General features: G+C 43.9%; 1 protein-coding gene across 6 annotated transcripts in view; it reads left to right on the top strand.

Moving 5' to 3' along the window:
* Nucleotides 1-20,042, top strand: part of LOC124777906 (stress-activated protein kinase JNK) — a 718,838-nt gene that overhangs the window by 184,089 nt on the left and 514,707 nt on the right. The window contains exon 1 of one of the 6 annotated variants that reach the window (XM_047253454.1): nt 16,760-16,868. The exons of the other annotated variants lie outside the window; for them this stretch is intronic. The gene's annotated coding sequence lies outside the window, so the exon portion shown is untranslated. Of the gene's footprint in view, nt 1-16,759; nt 16,869-20,042 lie in introns of those variants that run through there. 6 annotated transcript variants of the gene reach the window in all.

Here is a 20,042-nt window from a genome sequence, read left to right as displayed (position 1 = left end):
TTGTATTTAATTAATAAAAGCCATGTGTTTATCGGTACATACACAGGAGGATTAAGACTGTAGTACAAAATTGTTCCAAATGTGAGCTAATTTCGGGCTCATTAGTCCCAAATTTCTGCCGATAGGACCAGTCCGCTAGGACTACTCAGGAGAACATAAATAATTAGTGTCGTTCTCAAACATCGTTTTCTTTCATTTTTGAAATGAAATTAAGGTCAGGAGAAAGTTTAACAAATGCGAACGTTACGCCATGTCTTGCATCACAGTGATATCGATCTTCCCTTTTAACTTCCCGGTTTTGTAATGATGTGGCTGTTAGTTACTTTTCGTGCCCCCTTTGCGGAGTTGGAAAATTATGCGTTTCTTTATAAAATAAGTTTATCTACTTCCAGTCACGTTTTTATTTGTATTTATTCCTTGCACGACGCATTTTAGGAAGTGACTCCTTTTTTTTCGTGTACAGCGGCTTTTATATCTATATCTACATCTACTTGACTACTCTGCAATTTGCAATTAAGTTTCAAACATTCCTGTAAGTAGTGCATTCTAAGACAAAATAATTATACATATTGAATGGAACAGTGAAACAAATTAAAATATATTGATGGGTTGAAATTGTGGTAAAATTGATTGAGAGTCCAGTTTGCCGCGTTAGAGGTTTTGTTGTAGATATATATCTGCGTGGTGAAAATGGGAGTGGTGGACACAGGCGTGTTCTCTGCTGTAACCTAAAATTCAGACGTTCAAAGATCTGGACGGTTTCACATTACCACATGGACATCTGGCGCACTCCGACCGGAAATTATCAATGCTAACTGGATTTTTTGACTGCCGTTGGTGGATGCGTCAGTTAGTGCTTCTTATTACACCTTGGAATACGCGTAAAGCCATTTAGATAACGTGGGACATAATACCTTAAATACATCGTAGGAAGTCCCTGCATGGTAGTAAACCGATTAACACTCTCTGACTACAGCAAAACAGCTAACGCAGCAAATTGTACTCTCTCTGTTTTACGAGCATTTCAACATCTCATTGTATTTTCATTTGTTTGAGTGGTCCGTTCAATACGTATCATAGAAGTGCCCGGCAGTGTTCCACTCTCGAACAGCGCGCGGGGAAAATGAACACACACATTTTTCCGTCCAAGCTCTCATTACGATGATTATCTCCCTCTTTGTAGGTGGACGCCAACAAAGTATTTTCGCATTCGGAAGAGGAAGTTGGATATTAAAGTCTCTTGAAAAGAGCAGGCTGCAACGAAAAGCACTCGCTTACCTTATCCGTGACCCTCTCTCCCGTATTTCGCAATAACAGAAAACGAGCTGCTATTCTTTTAACTCTCTCGATGTCCCCCGCCAATCTTATCTGGTAAAGATCGTATACCGCACAGCAGTGCTGCACTAAGTACAAGGCCAATAAAACGCAGTGTTAAGTTTTCTTTCCCCACATCATCATCATCATCTATGTGATAGTTCCATTTAAAATTGTTCGTAATTTTAATTCCTACGTATTTAGTAGAATTTGACAACCTCTAGTTGGGTTTTATTTATCTTCTAAATGAAATTTAAAGGATTTCTTTTAGTGGTCATGTGGATGACCTCACACTTCTATTATTTGGAGTTCATGATCACTTTCCGCACGATACAAAAACCGTCTCTAAATTATTTTGCAATCAGTTTTGATCTTCTCATAACTGGACAGTAAATGACAGCAGCATCTATAAACAATCTAACAGATCGGTCAGATTGTCTCCTAAATCCATTATGTAGATTAGGAACAGCAGAGGTCCTGCAACACTCCTGTTTTACTCGATGGGTTTCCGTGATTTTTCGAGGTGTGATGTACTGCATTGTGCTGTAGCCTTTTTTGTAATTTGGCAATTAATGATCGATAGTTATGTAAGGCTAAAGGCAAAGGCTGGTATTCTCGTAGTTCTATTATGCAGAAACTCGCACATACCACAGTTCCACAATTTTTGATGCACAGTACATATTAGAAACAGCTAAAGTCACAAAGAAGTACAGGATGAATAAAAAATAATCCCGATTTCAAAAAATCATAACGATTATGTTATTTGAGATATGTGCGTGAACAACGTACTGGTGGAAAGAGTAAACTCCCGAGCTTTGCATGGTTCCCGCTAGGTAGCAGCAGTGTGCACCCACTTCAGTTCTAGTAAAAATAGTGTCGGAACGACAGAAAGCGTTTTGTGTTCTACGTTTTGCGCAGTGCGGGTCAGTAATAATTGTTCAGTGTGACTTTCGTGTTAGGTGTGGGTTGACATTCCTACAGCACAGAACATTAGACGATGGCATGGAAAGTTCGAACAAACAGGTTGTTTGTGTAAAGGCAAATCGCCGGGCCGTCCCCAAGTGTCTGACACAGACGTCGAATGCATCCATCATAATTTCTCACAAGGAGTCCGCAAAATCCGCTCGCCGTGCAGATCAACAAGCCCCCTAAGTCCATCTGGCGTTCGTTGCGTCGACGTTTACCTATGAAACCATGCAAAATTCAGCTACTGCAAGCTCTTCGTGAAGGTGACACACCATCTTGTGGATTTCTGTAATTTCGTTCTTGGCAAGATGGAGGATGACAGTTTCCTTCCACGCTTAGTGTCTAGTGACGAGGCAGCATTCCATTGAAATGGAAAGGTTAACCGTCGTTCAAATGGCTCTGAGCACTATGGGACTCAACTGCTGTGGTCATCAGTCCCCTAGGACTTAGAACTACTTAAACCTAACTAACTTAAGGACATCACACACATCCATACCCGAGGCAGGATTCGAACCTGCCACCGTAGCAGTCGCACGGTTCCGGACTGCGCGCCTAGAACCGCGAGACCACCGCGGCCGGCGTTAACCGTCGTAATGTGAGATATGGGGTATGGGAGAACCACATGAAGTTGTACAACATGACAGGGACGTTCCAAAATTTAATGTGTTTTGTGCAGTTTTGACGGGAGAAGGTGTTGCGTCCATTTTTCTTTGCCGAGAACACTTGCAGGGAACACACATCTTGATATGCTTAAGAGACTGATTGGAAATTCATTTACGAACAGGATGGGGCACCGCCGCACTGGCATCTGGAAGTGCGGGAATTGTTAAATCAAAGGATTCCTGAACGATAGATCGGTCGCACGGTACCAGATGATCCAGCCTTATATTACTGGGCTCCAAGGTCCGTATCTGACTGTGTGTGATTATTTGTTGTGAGCGTTTATAAAAGACTCTGTTTGTGTGCCTCCATTACCAACAACAATGAATGAACTGAGACAACGCATAACAGCAGCTGTAGAAGCTGTAACCCAAGACATGCTCGCTCTACTGTGGGTACAATTTGAATACCGCATAAGCCGTGCATCTGAAGGGGGCATATTAAACACCTATGAAAAGGTTTGAAAAAAATCTTTTTGAGTTTGCCATTCATCAAAAAACAAAATTCATTGTACATATTGATTAGTTCCACAAATATAGACGTGCCAAATCGGATGATTGTTTTTGATACACCCTATATGTTCATGTAGTCTACAGAAATAACGCTAGAGACGGTTCACAGAGCGTGATATTCTATTCTTTCGTGCAAAAGTTATTTTTCTTATGAAATCTGAATTATTATTTGCAAATAGTGCAACATTCCAGGGATAAGTTTTTAGAAGCATTTTTCTTGTGTCAAGCTGTTAAATAGTTTTCTTCTTCCACAATGCCCAAGTTGTTCGAAAAATTACGCTTGAGACGTTTTACTCAGTCAACCCTAAGTGATGTTAACTGCTCTGCAGACTAGTAAGTGTTGTTTATTTCCTGTGCTAATTCACACTTTAATTTGGTGTTGTTAATATGAGGCAGCAGCATGTGTTCAGACACATTGACTACCATAATCTCGGTTGCTACGCAATATTAACAGTTTTGGTAATCAAGGCACAGTCTGTTTTGCTTCCATCTGGAACGAAGGTGTAATCGGTGAATTTCAACATGCTGTTTTATCATTTTATACCTTCTTATTACAGTCGTTATTTCTCCTCAGGCTTGTAAGGCTGCGGCATCTGCTTACAGAGCTGTGCTCAAATACAAACCGAAACCTTACAGAGTAGCACCAGATTGATCAGTTTAGGTACTGTTGCTCGACGTCAATACTGTAACTGCCTATTGCAGTCTGTACATGACGAACTGACGACGTAAGGGCATTAAAATGCAGACTAGCGTACGCAAACAGGACATTCCTGGCCAAAAGAAGTCTACTACTGTTAAACATGGTCTTGAATATGGGGAAGGTATTTTCGAGGACAAGCGTTTGCTACACAGCATTGTATAGCAGTGAATCGCGTACTGCGCGGAAAACTGGGAAGAACACAAAATCAAAGCGTTTGGATATGGTGCTACAGAACGATGTTAAAAATTAGGTGGATTAATGAGAAATAAGGTTCTTCGCAGAATCGTCGAAGAAAGAAGTATGTGGAAAACCCTGTCGAAAAGAAAGCACCGGGTGAGGACGTGTGTTGCGGCATCGGGGAATAACTCAGAATTCTACTAGAGGGAACCGTGGGGGTATAAAATGCGGGAAGAAACATAGCTTGAAGTATATACTACAAATAACAGGAGGATGGTGGGAGCAAGCACGCCTCTGAGATGAAGAGCTTAGTAGAGAAGAGAAATTTGCGGCGGTCCGTATTAAATCAGAAGATCGATGTCAAAAATGAAGAGGTTGATCCTGAAATGCTCTTCTTTTCTGGTGTAGCATGACTGCATTTATCGGACACTTGAACTCGCAGAGCAGTCGACGTTGGAGATGTGAAAAATCTTCATCTGCTACATAAAAGATCTCTGCGTCATGTGGAAACAGGAATGTGATGTATAGTTAGTGCAACACAAATTGTGGAACAGATCTTTCTGCGTCAAACCACAAGTAATGATACGCATGTGAAGTGCATTACTGCAATATTTTTTCAGGGAAGGAACAACTGATGAAAAAACTGGTTATTTCTTGTAGGATAGTGCAACAGCACACCCACCAATTCGTCTGTTGACAGTTTTACGATGCGTTTCTAATTATATGAAAGTTACTGTCCCGTTACATTGGCATTAACATTACTCTGTAAAATTTCGCTAGGGTTTTTTTTACCCGGCTTCAAACACTGATAATGGAATCACAACAGGATGAAATATTTTGAAAACAAGGTTCAAAAATGGCTATGAGCATTGTGGGACGTAACTTCTGAGTACAACTTCTTAAACCTAGCTAACCTAAGGACATCACATACATCCATGCCCGAGGCAGGATTCGAAGCTGCGACCGTAGCGGTCTCGCGGTTCCAGACTGCAGCACCTAGAACCTCTCGGCCACCCCGGCCGGCTGAAAACAAGTTTGATGAAAATACTGATGTTTAATTTCATTTTTTTTCTAAAGTTCTTCTTTTTCCTGACCTTTGCGCCGCATCTTCACGGGGCCCGCATATTAATTCCAGGGCGTAGCTAGTCTATTGGCGGGCTCATAACGAATTAATTGATATAGGTTACCAATTAATAATGAGATCGGTACATATGCGGACCGTGGCGCCGTCCCACAATGTCCATTTTGGCTCTTGAGCAAAAAGTTTTGACAACCTCTAGACCAGAAGTACACAAAAATGCAATACTCGATAATCGCAGGACTGCCGGGCCGCGAGCTCGTATAGTTTACGGCCAACATACTACAACGACGCTCGCGTCCGGCTGCCAGTTGCGGGCGAAGTGGGCCAGACGGCGCGGCTTGGCGGGGAGAGGGGCTGGGAGGGGCGTGACCCCGGGCGCAGGACTCGAACCCGAGCTATTTGCGGCCCTCTAATTCGCCGGCGCCGCTCGAGTAAGCGCGGGGCGCGCAGCCACACGGCCCACCCGGCATTCCGCGACGCCGCGTGCCGACGACACCGGCGGCGACGACGACGGCGACGCCGGCGCTGTCCGCCAGCTGCCGCGTATCGCCGCGCCGTGCCGAACCTATCCCAGCACGCCTCTCTCCTAACGAGAGGAGAGGAGAGGACAGGACAGGAGCGCAGCGGCTAGATCGCAAAAAAAAAAAAAACGGCGGGCACCCACACGCGCCTCTCAGACGCCCGTCTTAAGCTTGGTTTACACGAGAGCAGAATTATTTCTGATATGAAAGGGAGACAAACGGGAGCGAATTGGATTCAGCCGTGTTCGATTCCCGTTCGCTACTGGTCGATCGTGTTCCGCTGGTTGTCGGTCTTTTAGCGAACCATAAAAGGAAGTTCACGTTGTGACTACACAGGGTCCCTCGAATATTAATCTAACAATGAGAGGTGTTCAATAAGTAATACAGCTCATTTCTTTCCTAGACCAGTTTCTGTTGAAAAAATGCGGAATTTATTCTGGAACATCGTGAAATATTCCCGCTTCAGCCCCTATATAGTTTCATGAATTTACGATTGATAGCGGCGCTATGCGTAGCCTTCCGAATGGCGTCTGTAACGGAGGTGCGTTCCATGCAGGGAGCTGTCATCGAGCATCGCAAATATTGATTGACGCTTATAGAATATCTACGGAGACTGGGCAGTGAACAAAAGCACGGTGAGTCGTTGCGCGAGGCGTCCGTCATCAGCGCAACTAGGTCACGCAGACCTGCCAGATCTCTTGCGTGCTGGCCGGCCGCACACAGCTGTGACCCCTGGAATGTTGGAACGTGCGGACACACTCATTCGAGGTGATCGACGAATCTCAGATGAACACCTCGCTGTGTAACTGGATGTCCTGGCGGCAGCGCTGACAGAATCGTCCTCACTCATGGTACAACGATCAACTCTGAAATGTATTGTGCTACCCTTAAGGGAAAAAAAAACAACTTCAGGGTGTTCGACCCCACAGCAATGCAAATGAACTTCTCCTTTTGCATGACAAGGCCTCACAGAAGTCGCCGCACCGAAGAGGACCTCACAAAACTTCATTGGACTGTTCTTCCTCATCCACCCTACAGCCCGGGTCTAGCACCTTCCGACCCCATCTGCTTGGCTGTATGGAGGATGTACTTCACGAGCAGCAGTACCTAGATGATGTGGAGGTTATTGATGTAGCAAGACGTTGGCCCCGAAACACGATGAGGACAGACAGGCCTGCCAGTAAAGGGGCGTTAAGTCCTTCGCATTGAACAGAAATTATAGTGAAAAATAGGGTTTTGTAGCCAGAAGAGCGGGGAATAATATTGTATATCGGAGTCCTGAATAAAACCAACCTTGTTTCAGAATTAAAAAAATGTTTTGCGTTATTTATTGAACGCCCCTCGTAGAAGTGACCGTGTTCATCTGATAAAAACGGGAGGAACCCTAAGTCTTCCCGGACACCTCATTTATGTAAGTTGGGAAGTAATTGAAACCAAGAATGTTTAACGTTTGCGTGGATGAACTAAGTATTGCTTTTGCACACGCAGACAAGAAGCAAACGCCGAGAATTGCTGTCACAAGGTTTTGAGTTGTTGCACGACTATGCCCGTCCGCATTCAGAAACTCAAATTTGAAGTTTTGGTTTATCCTCCATATAGTCCCGACCTTGCCCCCTTTTGACTATCACTTGTTTGGTCCACTCAAACAGGCATTAAGGGGCCGTCGATTTGCCTCAGACGAAGCACTGAAAGAAGCTGTGCATTCCTGGCTCGCAGCTCAACCGAGAACCATCTTTTATGAGGGCGTCAGGAAGCTTCTACAATGATGGACCAAGTGCGTTGAAACGCAAGGAGACTATGGCGAAAAATGATCTTGTAATTTCCCTATTTGATTACAATAAAATTTTATAACTACTTTGCGGGTAATAATTGACTTACCCTCATACTTCAGTCAGGGCTGTTTACGATAGGGATGGGAAAAACCGACGGGTTAAAACCGATACAGGTATTTTAGTTCTAAGTAATCGATACTTTTGGTATTTGTTGCGTCTCTGTTATAACACGTTTTTTCAATTCTTACTAATAGCAGAGTATGAAAACCGGCATATCAATGTGCCATATTAGCAGCGATAAACATTTTGGTTTTTAAATAAAACATTGTTAGGGGCGATTAACTTCTATTCATAAAATTTCCATTGCTTCGAAGTATTTGGTTATTATAGAAAATGGGAAAAGTGGGCTGTGCTATTTTAATAACAGGGCCGACAATTAGAAACTAGTAACAAACACATGAAATCGTATTCGGTACCGCATTGCTGAGACAATAATGAACCTGTTTCTGTGTGGCTTGGCGTGGTATATTGGACGGTACGGAGTGATTAAAATTAACAGTAGTCTTCCACGGAAGATACAAACTATGTAATCCTTATCACTTCTTTGTAAACCCGTATGATCATTCTTACTTGATGATTGCTCTATTCAGTAGCACAGTTCTCCGAACAAGTGAAACGAAGACTTGAAACAAAGAACAAAATATACTACTGCAAATAATGTTGCGATGAAATCAGGGTGTCACGTAGAAAGTCTTACAATAACTCGACCAACGTCTCGTCCACGAACACTTCCACGTCCCGGGAGAACAGCTTTAGCGATACGTGACGCGCGAAACAAAGTACACGACGTATTTAGTTAGCAGATTTCCTCGGGAACTTTTATTGGCGGATCTGCATTAATCCTCTTCACTGCTACAGTGTTAAATCACTGTTAAAAGATTATCTTCCAAGATTAGTACCCAGCAGTATGCCGCACTTCTCCTTCGAAAATTTGAATATTTTGGAACCATGATGCACACTGAAGAGTCAAAGAAACTCGTACACTTGCCTAACATAGTGTAGGGCCCCAGCGATCACTCAGAAGTGCGGTAACACGACGTGGCATGGACTCCACTAATATCTGAAGTAGTGCTGGAAGGAACTGACACTATGAATCGTGCAGGGCTGTCCATAAATCTTTAAGAGTACGACGAGGTGAAGATCTCATCTGAACAGCACGTTGCAAGGCATCCCAGTGATGCTTAATAATGTTTGTCTTGGCAGTCTGGTGGCCAGCGGAAGTGTTTAACCTGAGAAGAGTGTTCCTGGAGCCACTCGGTAGCAGTTTTGGCTGTGTGGGGTATCGTAGTGTCCTTCTGGAACTGCCAAAGTCCGTCGGAACGCACAATGGACATGAGTGGATGCAGGTGATCAGACAGGATGCTTACGTACGTGTTGTAAGGTGGCTATAATTTCGCACCTAAAAGCACTCATCCACATACTTTGCCGTGAACTACAACCACAATTAGATATCAATTGATAGGTTGTACATCGTATATATGAATATACACTCCTGGAAATGAAAAAAAGAACACATTGACACCGGTGTGTCAGACCCACCATACTTGCTCCGGACACTGCGAGAGGGCTGTACAAGCAATGATCACACGCACGGCACAGCGGACACACCAGGAACCGCGCTGTTGGCCGTCGAATGGCGCTAGCTGCGCAGCATTTGTGCACCGCCGCCGTCAGTGTCAGCCAGTTTGCCGTGGCATACGGAGCTCCATCGCAGTTTTTAACACTGGTAGCATGCCGCGACAGCGTGGACGTGAACCATATGTGCAGTTGACGGACTTCGAGCCATGCCGCGACAGCGTGGACGTGAACCATATGTGCAGTTGACGGACTTTGAGCGAGGGCGTATAGTGGGCATGCGGGAGGCCGGGTGGACGTACCGCCGAATTGCTCAACACGTGGGGCGTGAGGTCTCCACAGTACATCGATGTTGTCGCCAGTGGTCGGCGGAAGGTGCACGTGCCCGTCGACCTGGGACCGGATCGCAGCGACGCACGGATGCACGCCAAGACCGTAGGATCCTACGCAGTGCCGTAGGGGACCGCACCGCCACTTCCCAGCAAATTAGGGACACTGTTGCTCCTGGGGTATCGGCGAGGACCATTCGCAACCGTCTCCATGAAGCTGGGCTACGGTCCCGCACACCGTTAGGCCGTCTTCCGCTCACGCCCCAACATCGTGCAGCCCGCCTCCAGTGGTGTCGCGACAGGCGTGAATGGAGGGACGAATGGAGACGTGTCGTCTTCAGCGATGAGAGTCGCTTCTGCCTTGGTGCCAATGATGGTCGTATGCGTGTTTGGCGCCGTGCAGATGAGCGCCACAATCAGGACTGCATACGACCGAGGCACACAGGGCCAACACCCGGCATCATGGTGTGGGGAGCGATCTCCTACACTGGCCGTACACCACTGGTGATCGCCGAGGGGACACTGAATAGTGCACGGTACATCCAAACCGTCATCGAACCCATCGTTCTACCATTCCTAGACCGGCAAGGGAACTTGCCGTCTCAACAGGACAATGCACGTCCGCATGTATCCCGTGCCACCCAACGTGCTCTAGAAGGTGTAAGTCAACTACCCTGGCCAGCAAGATCTCCGGATCTGTCCCCCATTGAGCATGTTTGGGACTGGATGAAGCGTCGTCTCACGCGGTCTGCACGTCCAGCACGAACGCTGGTCCAACTGAGGCGCCAGGTGGAAATGGCATGGCAAGCCGTTCCACAGGACTACATCCAGCATCTCTACGATCGTCTCCATGGCAGAATAGCAGCCTGCATTGCTGCGAAAGGTGGATATACACTGTACTAGTGCCGACATTGTGCATGCTCTGTTGCCTGTGTCTACGTGCCTGTGGTTCTGTCAGTGTGATCATGTGATGTATCTGACCCCAGGAATGTGTCAATAAAGTTTCCCCTTCCTGGGACAATGAATTCACGGTGTTCTTATTTCAGTTTCCAGGAGTGTATAAAGGAGACTGACATTGTCACGTACGCCTTGTAAATAATTGTCAACGCTTATTGCATGAAAGGTGACGGGGTCTCTTTATTATCAGAACAGCGTAATGAATGATTGCGTACACTAATATAGAGGTTGGAACGCCAGTGGAGATGAAACGGCAGGCGGAACTCAAGCCCTGGATGAAGGCCAGTGTGTTGAACCTGCTTAAACACAAGGAAGTAGATAGACGGACGTCGTGACACCTGAGCGCGAAGACACAATACAGGGACGACCGGCCGCTATCTGGCCGCTATTGTAGTAGAGCCAGAAGGATAACCGGATAATACTTCCGAACTCTGCAAATTTTGTACGCAGGTGCGAGGAACGAAGAAGCGGCACCTCGGAAACTACACAGGCTGGGTTATTTCCAAAGATTTTTACTCAGAAGCGTACCATTGTACGAGTATAGGCTTTTCCTCGCAAATTTTCCACGCTGGACGACAAAAGACTAAAATATGGTTGGTCGGCGTTCGGAAGAATCTGTAGAGGGAGAATATTTTGTGGTTTCGGGAATATGATTCGTTTTCGGAATCACGATGGTGTGGAGCTGAGCCTTGCTGGGAGGCCAGCGGTGGAGAGACGAGGTCTTCCGTTGTGAGCGCCCGTGTGTGACGGTCGCTCGATATCAGCATTGTTGGTACGGACGGACTTGCTGTCTTTGCTCGCAGCAGAGTTTATAGTTACAACAGTTACGCACTGTGCTGTTGCGAACCTTTACGATTCTGAACTTCACCTCCGGGTTGGAAGTCGTCGTTGAGTACGCAGCGTTCAGTATTTGAGAGCACTTCCTCTGTCTATACTTACGTTGAGACGTTATCTGAACTCCATCCTTGTGGTTGGGAGTTAGCGTTTGTCGTCTGTAGAACAAAGAGAGGAGAAGACAGTATTAGGATTACATTAATCAAAGGACCGCCTTCGGCCGTCCTAGTGTTTGAAAGAGTTTATTTCTGGAGTTCTTCCATCGCCGCAGACGAGTACGAGAACCATCACTTCGACGCACCGGGCGCAGTACACACGCTGATATCGCGAATTGCTTCGGATTATTAGGGCTATAAAAGGTAAACAGCTATGATCACGTTAGTGTATTTCCACTGAGGTTCCAAATCACCGTAGATTATCTTTGAAAGTAGTCTTCTAGTGTTTGGTATATAGATGATGTCAGTCATTTCGCGTTATTGATACAGACAGCGCATTCATAGTAAGAGGCAGAGTTGGGCAATTGATTAGTAATTTTACTTAGGAAATGTAAACTTTGTAATATAAAGGTTTTTTTTTAAAATCTACAATGAATATATAAGCAGGAACAACGTTTATCATTTAGTTGCCTTCATCATTCATTTATGTTTAGATTGTAATTTATAGACTTAAGAGACCCTAAATCTGTTTCAGGGGGGTAGTCAGACAGGGCCAAAACTTCAATTTAGCGTTTATTATTCTCCGTTGCGCACATTCATTTTACACCCGCCTGGAGTATCATCTTGGATAGTGACATGTCAAGAGTCGTATCTAGACGTATCAGGGGTCCCGTATCACTCCCAACTGCACACACCCCACACCATTACAGAGCCTTCACCAGGTTGAACAGTCCCCTCGTGCAGGGTCCATGGATTCATGAGGTTGTCTCCATGCCCATACACGTCCATCCGCTCGATACAATTTGAAACGAGATTCGTCCGATCAGGCAACATGTTCCTGACGTCAACAGTCCAGTGTCAGTGTTGACGAACCAAGACAAAGAGTAAAGCTTTGTATAGTGCAGTTAGCAATACTACAAGAGTAGGCCTTCGGCACTGAAAGTCCGTATCGATGGTGTTTTGTTGAATGGTTCGCACGCTAACACTTGTTGACGTCCCAGCATAGCAAGCTGCAGAAATTTTCGGAAGGGTTGCACTGGGTCACGTTGAACGATTCTCTTCAGTCGTCGTTGGTCCCGTTAGTGCAAGATGTTTTTCCGGCCGCAGCGATGATGGAGATTTGATGTTTTACCGAATTCCTGATATTCACGGTACATTAATGTAATGGTCGTACGGGAAAATCCCCACTTCATCGCTACCTTGGAGATACTGTGCCCCATCGCTCGTGCGCCGACTGTAACACCACGTTCAGACTCACATAAATGTTGATAACCTGCCATTGTAGGAGCAGTAACCGATCTAACAACTGTGCCAGACAATTGTTGTCTTATATAGGCGTTGCCGAACGCATCGCCCTATTCTGCCTGTTTACTTATCTCTGTATTTGAATACGCATGCTATACCATTTTATTTGGCGCTTCAGTGTATAAAAGATTTTTACCTGTTTAACAGAGCCGCCGGTAGCTCATTGCGTAGTGTATGTCTTTTGTAATGGCGAATTCCTTGATTCGATTATCTGGGTAACAGCATTTTTTTACTTTGTCGAAACATACAATAAAATCCACTGGAAATACTGATAATTAATGAATAACTAATTAAAAATGAATAAATGATGAACCATTAGCATATTTTCATTTTGAATTAGGAATCACATGAAAATAAACTAAAGTTAAATGAAAATTAAAAATTTAAAAATTATATATGTAAATAGAATTACATGTATCAGTAATGCTATTGAATCCATGGAAATAATAAAGTATGTTCGTTTGTATTTGATGTTCGTAGTTGTAATCAAATTTTAATTTAATGTAGATGCCATTAGTAGTTAAAAACAAACACTGTTATTTGTATTGTCAAATATGATCCAGTATTCGTTAAAATTTTTGTTAATAACGGATATAGAATTCAAAGAAAAGTAGAAAAAGATCTTCTAGCGAGAACCGATCCAGAGATTTCGTGATTGCAAGACTTTCACGCACTCAGCTATGTGCGGCTGTGTCAAAATGCTCGGATTATTTTATATTTAACAGCGCTCGGAAGTCTTTGAAAGTGATTTCTTCGTGTTGTTTTCAGAGGCGAATCTTACAGCTTCAAGAAATAATGTCTGGCCGTTGACCTTAAAATCCCGTCATTATCAAAGAAAATCAAAGAGGGCCAGTCCGTTAAGAGCCAATTCTAGTTAAGGGCCGCGAGCTTAGCTTTGGGGCCTCCAGATGGACCCTGCAACTCCCGCCTGTAACCTCCATAAAAACAAAAACAGGAAAACAGTTCAGAGGCAAGAAACATCGCACTTCAAGTTCCACGCGTGAACATGTAATTTATTCACTTCAATTAATCCTTTAATAAGATATTTTTCGTGCGCGATCTTATATCTCAGTGGGTAATTACCTCTAGCGCTGTCTGTGCCTTGCCACTCATTAAAGAATTTATTTGTTGATTTTAGACTGGATCAAAACTAAAGCGGATTAGTACCGAATATAATGTATCAGATAAGAGACTAAAATTTTATTTACGCATAATTACGGATCATTTTTGTGTGAAACATTTTGTAACATAGTTCTGCACATCAATAAGATGTCTCTTTTTCGGAGGCCTTTTCTCATGCAACTCCACAAGTCCTTGATAGTCTTTTCTACGTTGTACTTGGAAAAAATTCTGGGAAACGCTTGACCTGCGGACTAATCATTTTTGGTTTTCGAGTTGACCCTTGTTGTTGAGACGATCCGGCCAGTTGTTAACTCCAATCTGCTTACTTCGATGTTTTTTATTGTACATGCCGTATGCATTGAAGCATGCAATGTCCGATGGACAGTTGGTGGCTTTGTAACTGGAACTGTTGACACCTCCCATATTCCTATTGAATTCCATGATTACACTTGGCTTTTACGAACTGCCAATATTTATATTTACAATGTTGAAATGTACCGTCACGTAATATGCTGAACATCGCGGGGTGTCTCTTGTGCTGCCATTTCGACATCATTTGCTTGTTTTTCTACGCCGTTCCGTATTCGTCCCTTCTTCAACTTTTCATTTATTGTGGAGTCCTTTCAGATTTTCCTTTTTGTGTCGACAACGGCGATGTTCTTACTCGTTATTTTGCCAACCAGACATGGACTATTGTACCAGTCGTCGAGGTAAATACAATAACCTTTTCCTAGAAAATGGCGAGCAAACTAAGACATATTTTAAGACGTTATTTTCTCATCACGATAGCTAGTTCCATACTTCGCATCCTTACCAGTAAAAACAATGAAAAGGTTCTAGCCGGCGGGAATATATTATCTCGCCTGACGTGAGGTATCAAGTGGCGACAGCATTAATTAATAACATTATACGAAGCATGTCCGGAAAGTAAGTACAGTTTTTGAAACAACTCATAAAATCATTTTTAAACCAAAATTTGTGCTACGGTCGCAGGTTCGAATCCTGCCTCGGGCATGGATGTGTGTGATGTTCTTAGGTTAGTTAGGTTTAAGTAGTTCTAAGTTCTAGGGGACTGATGACCAAAGATGTTAAGTCCCATAGTGCTCAGAGCCATTTGAAACCAAAATTTGTTTTTGCAAGAAATAAATTTCTTAAACTATTTTTCTGAGTAGTCACCCCTATTGTTCAAACATTTGTTATATCGGGAAACCAGCTTCTCTGTGCCCCCTTCATAGAAAGATGCCGCGAATGAAGACCACTGCCTTCCCCCAAAATCAAGTTCAAGAAAAAGTGGTGGTCAGAAAGTACAAGATGAGGGCTGTACGGCGAATGATCTAATTGCTCCCGACCGAATTGAGAATAAGGGTTTGAGAGACACCAACAGAATGATGGTTTTCGTTGTAATGAAGCAATATAGTGTCTTGAGTGAGCATTCCATGCCTTTTATTTCGAATTGCGCCCCCAAGTTACCTCAGTGTTTCACAGTATCATACGGCGTTGACGGGTTCACTTGTGGGAAAGTAAGCAATAAGTAAATTGTCCTGTCTATACAAGAATGCAGTGCACATGATTTTTCGTGATGACAGCGCTGTTTTGAATTTTTATTTTTTGTGGGATCGTGAGTGCCTCAACTCCATGTACTGTCGTTCTCATTCTGGAATGACATGGCAAAACCAAGTTTCATCGCCGGTCACGATTCTGTTTAAGAATTCATGTCCGGGATCATTGTATCGGGAAAGAAATGTCAAAGCACTGCCAAGTAGCTTCGTTTCGTGGACATCAGTATTTTCGGACTCCAGTGGGAACGAAATTTGCCAAAATTTAAGCTATTTGTGACAAGATCATGCAAAACATTTTTTGTTAATTTGTGGAGACTCACCAAAAAGCATTCTTATTGTGAATAGTCGGTTTCCACGAATTATCTCTCACACTTTCCCCAACACATTAAAGACTCACGGTTTTTGGAGAACGACGACATCCTGCATAGGAATCAAACGAGATCTTGTGAAACAGCTCGATGTGTTTCTGCATTTGATGCATACTCCGTAGAAGGAAGAATGAAGAAAGGTAAAGTTTTGAACTCACGCCGAGCCGACAATAATGCCATTACAGATGAACCATAAGCTCGGGCTGAGGACGAACGGGGGATGTAAATTGAGCGATTACTTTTCAAGGGAGCCGTACCGGCATGCTTCTGAAGCGATGTAGGGAAATCAGAGAAATTCTGAATGTGGATGGCCGGACGAGGACGCGAGGCGTCGTCTTTTCTAATGCGGAGGATTGCAGATAAGCACGCCGACGTTGATCCCATGTTACTTCACTTTATGCACCCGTTTAAAACAATCCTGCACTCTTAACAAAATGCGAGTTTCAGCATATCGAACCAGCTTTTTGACTAGATTGCGGTGTTTCTTACAGATCGACGTGGCTGTTAACGGGACGAAATAGACAGAGGCAAAAGTAACTTGTATCATTTAGACGCCTGTACCAAGGGGATATCTATGTTTTGGTGCGCTTCAACTAGCTGTTTGCGTGAATACTACAACTGTTGTCTATCGTGCTGTCACTCGTGTCGTCTTTCCATTGGTTTTGACCACTTCTTGTAGATTGCTCCTGTTAGATGAGAGTGCTGTTTCGTATTATGAATTACACGTATTAAAGACTTTTACAGTACAGGCATCGAAATGCTCAAAATTTTTAATCATTTCTTCTGTTTCAGGTACGTTCCTCGTCAGAACACAACAGATTGTTCAAGCATTCTAAGAAGCAGCCATAAGTCTGAGAAGTGGCCTTGATTTTGGCGTGGTTCATGTACAGTGCGCTGCGACGTAAGTTATTTCTGCCATACCATAACCGAAACGGTAAATCGCATTTATTGAGTCCTATCTTGTAATACTTGTTAAATCACATTTAAGGCTAATGATAAGATTTATTAACGATGATAGGAAGTATCAATTCCTCATTGGTGCTCTGAAATATATTCCCAGCCAAATTAAACTTCGTAACAACGTATACTCGTATAGATTGGGTGTTAAAAAACCGAGAATTTCCCACATAATAAACGATCTTTTGATATATGCAGAATAAACCGTTCATATACATTGAAGGCAGCTCTAAAATAATGCTCTATTAATCTTTATTTTATCGTTGTCATTGAAATTTCTTCCATTGTTCACCCCTGCCTTCAACAAATTCAGCCAAAATTATTTATCCACACACACGCACACACAGGTGAGTTTTCAAAAATTAACTTACACACTTTTATCACAGGCCAAGGAACTTCTTTTAAATTATGCTCTACACTCCAGATTGACACATATACGAGACAATTTTTAATCAGTTTCCAATTTTCTGTAAACCTCGAAACTGTCCACCAATCGTTCAGTTCCTCGATGCTAGAAATCAGCTGCTTGGTCACGGTGCCATTCGAGAACCGCTATGTGAATGCCTTCATCTTTGGGGTATTGTTGTGCAGGAGAACAATGCCTTTGCTTAGTTTTCCACACTTCTTGGTCTTTATGGTGTTGCACCGTACGAATCAGCATTAAAAGTTGTTCCCTTTGACATAAACGGTGTGTGCACAAATCCCCCATAGTCGAAGAAAGCTGTGGCGTGACGTACCTGCAGACGACGCAACTTTGCATTCATTCCACGTGGGCGAGAAACGTTCGTAGTTGCAGATGTGAAATAATGAACCCATGTCTCATCATCCGTAATGATGCGGCTTAGGACGTCATTCTCTACCACGACGTAATGGACAAGGAAGTCCACAGACGCGAAAACCTTGCGGCTGTGTGTCCATGTGATAGTGCTCGTGGCACCCAGTGAAAGCACAATTGTCGACACTAGACGATCCCGGACGATGGAATGAGCGCACTACTTACTCATATCCCCATCAAGTGTCTGCGATAGTCACTCTGCGATTGCTGCAAATCAGTTTCTCAATAGTCTGGATATTGTCTGTGATCCGTGTCCGTATCTGCATCCAATACGTCTGTCCGGCATTTATAAATGTTGGCACCATTGCACTACAACTGGACGCGACGTTACATTTGCTCCATAAACAGCTATTATTTGATGGTGAATGTGTGTGCAATTTGTATGTTTTCCTCAAAGAATCGCACTGTCCCGTATACTTCAACATTGGAGGACGTTACCACTTGGCGCGCCACGTGACTCGTACACTGTGATGCACCTACCATGTGTGCCGCAGCAGAACTGTCTCTGCAGGAAACCCGGAACAAGCACTCTCGTTGTGCAGTGGTCTTGATGCGGGACGACTTGTGTAACTTGACTTCTGAAGTACCTTACGTATCTAGGAAAACTGCAGTAAAATGCACGAAGACCATAGTGTTCGATTACACAATTGGTGATAAACCATTGGAAGCATCAGCAACACCGAGCGAGTTGGCGCAATGGTTAGCACATTGGATTCGCATTCGGGAGGACGGCGGTTCAATCCCGCGTCCGGCCATCCTGATTAGGTTCTCCGTGATTTCCGTGAGTCACTTCACGCAAATGCCGGGATGATTCCTTTGAAAGGGCACGGCCGATTTTCTTCGCCATCCTTCCCTAATCCGATGGGACCGATGACCTCGTTGTTTGGTCCCTTCCACCCCCAAACCAACCTACCGTTAACAGTAGTAAAATGTCTGGGAGTAATTATCCTGTTCGCCGTAAAGAGGAGCGTGCACACGAGACTTGAAGGAGCACCCTGGCTGCTTTGGAGCGCTGAGTATGATTTATAACTGGTACCAGACCGTCGTAGGGAATCAGTACCTTAAGGTGGTTCGGCGCGGAGACGCTAAGGTAGCTGATTCAAATTTCGTTACCGTAGTGCCTTAGGATCTGCGTAAGTCCTGGAAGGTTAAGGAGAAGTCTACAAAGTTTAACATATTACTGAATTTATTCTCCACTAGAAGGCAACTTAAATTGTAGTGATGTACTAGAGCCTGTATTTGATGTAAACGTTAACACCGCAAAAATAGAAATACGAAAAGGTGTTCGTAATTTCGTCCCCCATAAAGATTATGTAAACTACTGCTAATTTAGAAGTACTTTTCTTCTAACATTACCAGGCAGTTTTACGACTATGAATTCCTTGAATATCATGAATGAACTATCTTTTCAAGTTTTTTCAGCCTCCCAAAGATGTGTACCATATGCCTTTATATGTTTCTGTAGATAAACAGCATGTCCCGTGATTACACACTAAGCATTTCTTTCCTCTTTCGTTTTCCCATATCAAAAAGTAAAGTAACCTTTGCAAACAGCAAATAAAATCAGTGTTTAATAACAGGTCCAAATTTCGTCCACGAGACGGAAATAGGATCAGCACGGCGGACGAAATTACGAGGATCTCCAGATTTATTATATTGGCCGCTACAGCAACATGGCAAACTCTCGACGGCAACTATTACATGCCAAAACTACAGCACACGACACAAGGTCAATATTATTTGAACGCAAATCAGTGCTCACACTAGGAATTGCAGGCTGTTAATGCGGCTGCTACACTCACTCACTCGCTCACTCACTCAAGCATAAAGAAATGAATTTTTTCGTACACAGAGGCTACACGTGCCCCACACAACAAACATTCTCAACGATACAGTGGACAAGAGGTCACGCATGTACGCGCAGCTAATCATTTGTTACCAACTGTGGTAAACGGAAACTCCTAGGTGGACGAAATAAGGAGCGGGGACGATATAAGGACCACTTGCCTTACAGAATGTCAGAAAGGAGCCATCGTGTTTGGATGTGCCCATGTCCAGACCGCGAATGAAGTTGCCCCGATTTTTTGTCATCCTTACGAAAACTGTGCAACATGACGACAAAAATGGTGTACCACTCGCAGAAATCGAGCACGGCGGAAGAACAGTCCGCGTAAAAAGATCCTAACCGACTGGGTGCAGAGTCGAGTGGTAGACTTTATCCGTGACCATCGTTTTCAAACTTGCAGGAATTGGTTCTGTCAATCAATGCAGGTCCTAGTCAAT

Source organism: Schistocerca piceifrons, chromosome 2 (assembly GCF_021461385.2).
Source record: "Schistocerca piceifrons isolate TAMUIC-IGC-003096 chromosome 2, iqSchPice1.1, whole genome shotgun sequence".
Lineage (NCBI taxonomy): Eukaryota > Metazoa > Arthropoda > Insecta > Orthoptera > Acrididae > Schistocerca > Schistocerca piceifrons.
The sequence above is the reverse complement of the archived record's forward strand: the minus strand, read 5'-3'. Positions and strand labels throughout refer to the sequence as shown.